The 7203-nt window shown below is 34.5% G+C and overlaps 1 pseudogene; it reads right to left on the bottom strand.

Annotated features, from left to right (window-relative positions):
* Window positions 1–2487: 2487 nt before the first annotated feature.
* On the bottom strand, window positions 2488–6710 carry LOC134363707 (small nuclear ribonucleoprotein E-like; annotated as a pseudogene).
* Between the last annotated feature and the right edge of the window lie 493 nt (window positions 6711–7203).

A 7203-nucleotide genomic window follows, 5' to 3' on the forward strand; every position in this document is an offset into this window, starting at 1 on the left:
AAATTAATACAAACTGCTAGTATATATATTCACTTACTGGAAAGAACCTTCCCTCTTTATATGCAGGCAAATACTATCCACTCCTCAAGGTCTAATTCATCAAGAGCCTGTGATGCTGATGAATTCCTGTCTTCAATTTTCAGCTTTCTCCAAGATCCCTAGTTAAAAGCAATAGTTCTATTTTTTACTGTTACTCCTGTTCCATGAGATGTTTAAAACATGAACCCCCAAATTAAATTCAAAATTTTGGAAGTACAGGAGTGTAATTTTTTTCTCCTGCAGAGGGGATACACACTTTTAAAAAAGGTAAAAACAATTATATAGTTTAAGTAAAAGCCTCTATTGTAGTTTGCATAATTTACCAGAGGGAAGGGATCCTAAATTTTAATTATTAATTGTAGCTGTTGAATGGTTACAAAAATATGCATAAATGATAACCACATTCTAACAACTAACATTAAGATGAACACCATGTGCCCGCTATCCAGCTGAAAAAGATAAAGCCATAATAGTCCTCTTTATTAACTTTTGGAACTTCATTTAGACAAATATTAGACCCTCTATTGTATTTCATGTATCTCATGACTTTTATATTTTCTATCTTTTTTCTCTCTATGCTGTGTTTTGCATATTTTCTTTTTTTTTTTCATATCTATCTTCCAGTTCACTAATTTTAGCTTCATCTGTGTCTAGTCTGCTACAAAAACACCAACAACACAGCTCTACTTTGGGGTTTAAGATTGCCACTGGACTCATCAGGCACAATCAGGTTTTGATCTAATTCTACATCTATGTAGCTTTACATATGGATACCAAAGAAGTACAGAATCTTCATCTCATCAGGAGCCCCCCAAAACTAGACAAGTACGTGGCTTGTTTTGTCCCCTCACCCACGTAGGCTGTATACACAACAAACAAAGCAGGCATAATATCCAGATGATACGCTACTTGTCCACAAAAGATTTACATTTGCATATATCAGTCACCCAGGCTATTGGCAGTAGCAATACTAGATCACCTTACTGTAATCAGAAGTTGAACAGATTTGCACTGAGTTTTCAGTCCCTGAGAACACTGATCTATTTAAGGTATAATATTATCCTTAGGATGTATTCTTGCAGAGTTCTGCCCTCCTTAGTGGGCCCTACCCTTGGTGATTATTATATTTATGGAAATCACTTACGTTGTTCTTTATAGTTCTTAGTGTCTTTTTATTTAAGTTTATTGAAATGTTATTTGTGGAAATTCTTTGAATCCTAGATTTAAGTTGTTTTGTAAAGAAGATGTTTATATTAACTTTTTGCATAATTTTTGTGGACACTAACAATCCATGACCACTCAAAAAGTGTTCCTACCCTCTACTCACTTTTCCCTTCCCCACTCGAGATCTAGTCTGTCATACAGCAAGAAACGTAAAGCCAGGACCTTGGTATTTCATGTTTTTATTTCATCTGTCTAAGATGTATTTGGCATACATTATACACTAAGAACATTCAGTGTATAAAAATAAATAAATGAGAACAAAGTTTCAGATAGGAAGCAGAGAGTTAGAATGGCTGGTACTTAGCATTTAGAATATTTTCTCAAGGAGAAAATAAAAAGCATTAACAATTCAGTGAGTGATCAGCTCATCAAAGTTTCTTCAATGTACTGAAATTCTGTATGCTTTTCATACTCATAACCCCTGTGGAAAGAAACAACTAAAGTGAATATTCACTTTAAACTTCCATAATCTGATCCTTAGTATCATGCCTGTTTCTCAATATCCAGAAAACAACTATTGAACAAATGAACAATTTACCCACCCATCGGCTCACTAGGAGTTTATGAGTTCTAATACATTTTCCCAGGAAATACTATGATATTTAACTAAATAGCTCAGATGCTCAAACAGAGGAAATTGAATTGAAACAAGTCAGAAGATGGACAGAATCACCAAGTCATATAGAGAAAATCATGCCCAGACAGAATTACCTGGGTGCCTTTAATATTAGAGTGATAAAGTAGGATCTGGCACCTTCTGCTTATTAGAGTGGAATAAAATAGGAAGACTGCGGCCTGAGTGAAGTTTCAGTTCCTCAACTGATTTTCTTGTCTTGTGCCAGAATGGGGTTTACCAAAGTTTAGCTTGGTTTGGCTACTATTGTTTCTCCTGCATTAAAAGCAGAGCAAACGACCTGATTATACATATTTAATATATGAAAAAATATAAAAATCAGCAATTTGAAAATGTAAAAATATAAAAATGTGAAGAGTATTTATGCTGTGAATCAATGTGGATGACTATTATTAGGGTTCTAATACTACCTTTTTTTAAAAAAAATAAAAACAATCCCACAGTCTCACAGCATTTATTTCATCTGGTAATAACACGAGGGTAATCAAAACAATAGGAAAAAATATTTTAGAACTATACTCCTGAAAAAGGATACCTAAAAAAACAAACTGTATTGCCTTCTCAACAATTTTTCATTTCGTTCATCATTTCTAGTTGGAAACACTTTGCAGTAGAGTAATATTACCTCTTTTCAGCATGATCCAATCAGTTGTTTCCTTGACTATGTTTTAGAATGAAAATGTTCTGCATCATCTAATATGAGGTTCATATACTCATCAAATCCAGTGGTACGGCCCTCTATCCACATATTCACTTGCACATAGAGCCACACCTGAATACAGGATCTATTTTGAAGGTATCTGAAGATGAGGTTACGGGTAGCACCACCACCTTCTGCACTTTTTGGTCCTAGCCATGGTAAACCATGGTGGAATCTCACCGCTTTTTCTGATTAAGGTGTTTATTTCCTTATATTTAGGGCAGTATATGAGGAGGGTAATCTAAATTCCTGAAACTACAAGCAACAGGTTATAAGTAGTACATAGTACCACTCAGTGTTGTGTTCCTTTTATCACACTAAATGTTATTTCTTCATAGAGTCTTTTCTATCATTGCAAAATACAAAACAAAATGTACTATCTTTTAAGCAATAAATATTATTTATGTGTGTTAGCATTCAAGGAGAATAAAACTATGGTAGTAGTCTTAGAAGTCTTTCAACCTATAAGCAGCCATATCTATAAGGGTTTATATTGTTTATTTCATTGTTTCATATTCTTTCTTTGTCCTCCTATATTAATTTTTCTCATTCCCTAGAGAGCATACATATATGGAAGAAAAACCCTCTTTTTGCATTATTTGTAGTTTCAAGTAAATTTTTATGTCTTGATAAGCTGTTAAGTAAGTATTGAGCAATCTGACAGATTACATAGGAAATTATGTGATTTGTTTTGTCATTATTTTAATTTTGTTTTTATAATACAGTGAGTTTGTCAACAATTATTAACAAGATAATTTACCTGGTCCAGAATTGTCAACTGTCCATTCTCCACAAGACAACTGGAAAAACCTGTTGAGCAAGCAAAACTGAGTTTTAATACCTTTGAGTGTAATGGAAATCACCGCCTTGTCAACATGTCAGGTTTTTATGTGTAATGCGGTGTGATTTTATGGTGTCATTTGCAAGAAAAAACTTGTTGGGATTGGACACAGTTTGGGGCATAATAACTTTAGATTGATGGGCCCAGCCAGGTGTGGGTCTTGAAGAAATCTTGATGAGAAAATATGATATCAAGAAATCTTGATAAATAAGCTAGTTTAGTTGGTTTGCTATCTTATTTTACAGGAGGAAATTACTTCTCCAAACAAAAGTTAAACCATATTACCCTGTTTTCAATATGGTTTTATCATGGGGGTAGGGAAATTACATCTGTTTCCAGTGTTGTTTAACATGGATAAAAGAATTACGTTTGGTCTCAGTATTGCTTAATACTGCTATGTTGGTTGCAGTGCTAAGAATCATAAACTTCTTTGCCCTGGCCTTAAGGAACTAATAAAAACAACCTACTTTATATTTTTAACTCTGATTTTTTTCCCCTTTGTTCTGCTGCAAAACTGTTCTAAAAACTAATCTACTCTTGGAATTCTCACCTAATTAACCAAACTAAAAACTGTATTTCTCATTATTAAGTTTCCCTTTAGCATTTATTAATGTAGTTCATGCTGCTTCAGTTATTTCATATGTAGCTCTGCTCAAGTAACTTATCTGAACTCTCTGACATCAAGGGCAGTTTAAGCACCACAGCATCATTTCATTCAGTTCCATTGTTCCTAATAGTTTCTCATTATCCCTTCATTCAGCTTCCCTTCAGCAACTACTTATATTGTTTTTATTGTATTTCTGATGTAATTTTGCATATATTTAGCTCCCCTCAGTGAAAGACTGAGGAATTTACACTCAAATGCCAGATTTGATCCATATTTTATCCCTCCACATGGAAAGAGACCATATTTATGCCCACAGTTATCAAAACAAACTGTTCCTGAAATTTTTGTTACAGTACCCAAAGGGAACACATAATGAGAACTACTCCAGTTAATCTAATTTCTTCTGCAAAATAAGATGGATAATTCCTACTTTCTGAAACCAAAATTAGGGTTGTTAATTTTTTTTAACTTTTAAAATAAGAAAAATATTTTATACACCATTTCCAAAACTTAGTAGGCATGAGTATTTTTGTTAGTTAAAATAAAGCAATGTGTGTTTAAAGAGATGCAATAAAATTACTCAAGCGTTTGATATTTAGACTTTTAGAAGACATTTATGTGTTTGTTCTACATTTTTAATCTCCTCTTCACACTTGTATGATTATTACAGAAATCTAATAAACCCTTTGTGTTTTTTTTTTTCTTTTTATGCACTTGGATGCTAATTTTGAAAGTATGGTAGATGCATGATATGTTAATTTTTCTCTTTATCGAAAATCTAAATTAAATTAATCTGTATTCCTTATACTTGAGTTGTTTCTTCTCTTTTCTGTGAAATAGTGACCATAATAAGGGGAAAAAAAACCTCCCATTGTGTCTTGTGACTTACTGATGTGTCAAAATTTATTTTTTACTTTTTAAAATTTAGGCTTAAATGTTATTTTTAAAGTTTAATATGTAATTAAAAGTAATAAGAATACATATTTGATCAAGACAGTATAAATATAAATTCTTGTAAAATGTACTAAAAATATAAAATTTTATTGGAAATGTACCTCTTATGAAATGATAGTGATTTTTAAAAAATTAATTTAGATATCAATTGAGGAAGATAATTTGTTGGTAGAAATACATATGTTTTATCATCTACATATATATTATAATTTTTTATTTTTATAAATATAATTTTTGGAAAAACATGTTCAAGTGAATAATAGAGATGGATAAGATTTCGTTTTGTAATCAATTGCTTTAATTTACGAGGAAAGTTATCCTCATTATCAATCACCAAAATTGTTAAGTAGGAAGTCAGACATGAGCAACAAGGGGTGGGGCAATGGCTCTGCAGACATCCTAACTCCACCCAAGGACCACCCTGGAGCTTCAACCCACCCATTTCGCAGTTAGGTTTGGGATCCCCACATCCTGATAGCAAGGAACTGGAACCAAGACAGATTAATTCAGTTTCTAGCGCCTGTGCAGCCTGTAGCAGTCCGCCCTTTCACTGACTTTTGCCTCATTGTAATCTCATTATAATAAAATTAGCATTGCGGTTTTTGTCCCCTTCCTTGTGGGTTTTTCTGCATGCATCATGGGTAAGAACACGCACAGAAAGAAAACAGTCACATGGCCTGCAAGTGCTAATCAAGTGATGTAAACATACCCGTTGCAATGAAACATCTTAGAACTGCCCCAAACTTTAATCAAATAAATACCTAAGCCCAACATCATTCTGCTGCATTGTGTCCCTTAACTTGGCCCATTTTTCCCTTGGAAAGCACTTCTATAAACTTTACTTTGCTTTGTTTTCATATAGCTGATCTCTAATTCTTTGCTGCATCGGCCAAAAGGATCAAGGAATCACCAAAATTCCAGTAACAAAATGCCTGAGCTTTATTTTTTAATTCAAATTAATGTGTTAATGTTGATCCTTGTGACAAACATCACAATTCTGAGTTCAAATTTTCAGACAGATCAATAGAATTTGGATTCTCCCAAAGCACTTATGTGATGTAGGCTCTGGTGTTAGAAATTTATTAGGGATCAACACCTATAAAAGGAAGGGGGATCAGAATTGGACAGAGTGAGAAGTCAAACTGCAGTGCAGGTCCAACAAAGTCTCACTCACTCACTAGTGAGCAGCTATGGATTAAAAGTATAATAATAAAGTCTCTTCAGTGTTCCACCTGGTATCAAAGGTTTCACCTTGGTACCCCCTTGCTCAGAGGATGAAAGCTATCTCACCCTGGCCTTAAATGAGGCAGCTCTCCTGAGATGAAACAGACCTCAAAAGTCTGAAGCAGCCCTGTAGGAGACTGTCCACTACTTCATTTTCAACAACTAGTTACCAAGTACTTCTCTGAACTGGGAATTGAGAGGTGCACCTCTGTGTCTACCGAAGTCTGCTTTTTGTATTTGTCATAGCCATCTCTCCAAAAATGGGTAGCAGCTCCTGCAAGATTCTGGTGTCCCTTTCATCCTGAGAAGAAAATGAAAAGAGGTACTTTAGTGAGAAAAACTGTGATGTTCACCCCTGTAGTTTTTTTTTTTTTTTCATGACCACAATTAATATTCATCATTAAACTCTCCCCATTTTTCATTCTAGATTCTACTTACCCCCAGCTACCACTAGCTGAGGAGTTGAGCCTTGGGTTACTATGTACATCTACGGCTGAGTTTGCTAAATCTGTTCATTTACAGTCACAGTTGGATAAGGGAATACTCAGAAGCATCCAAGGGAAACACCTGGAAACAACACATACATTTTTCTTTCCATCGTATAACAGCAGCCTCCTGAGGATCAGTGTCAGTTTTCTCTGCCAACATCATGACTACTTGCCTGCTGGTCCCTATGCATAAGGATCCCAAAGTTCTCAGGCAACAACTATATCTCATAAATCAATGGGATTTTTGCTATGGACCCTGGCAAAGTTCATTTGGAGACCAGAAGCTCTAATCTGTATAGTCAAGGGTTGTGGGATGGGAAGCAAAATGCTCCTTGTTGAGTCGTTCAGAGTAATGGTAGTTGGTGCTCCTCTTAAACTTTCATCCCTTAGTTTCTGTGTGATGGTTGATGTTAGGTGTCAACTTGGCTGGATTAAAAAATACCTAGAGAACTGGTAAAACATTATTTTCTGGGAGTGTCTGTGAAGGTGTTT

The sequence above is a fragment of the Cynocephalus volans genome, chromosome 15, assembly GCF_027409185.1.
Source record: "Cynocephalus volans isolate mCynVol1 chromosome 15, mCynVol1.pri, whole genome shotgun sequence".
Taxonomy (NCBI): domain Eukaryota; kingdom Metazoa; phylum Chordata; class Mammalia; order Dermoptera; family Cynocephalidae; genus Cynocephalus; species Cynocephalus volans.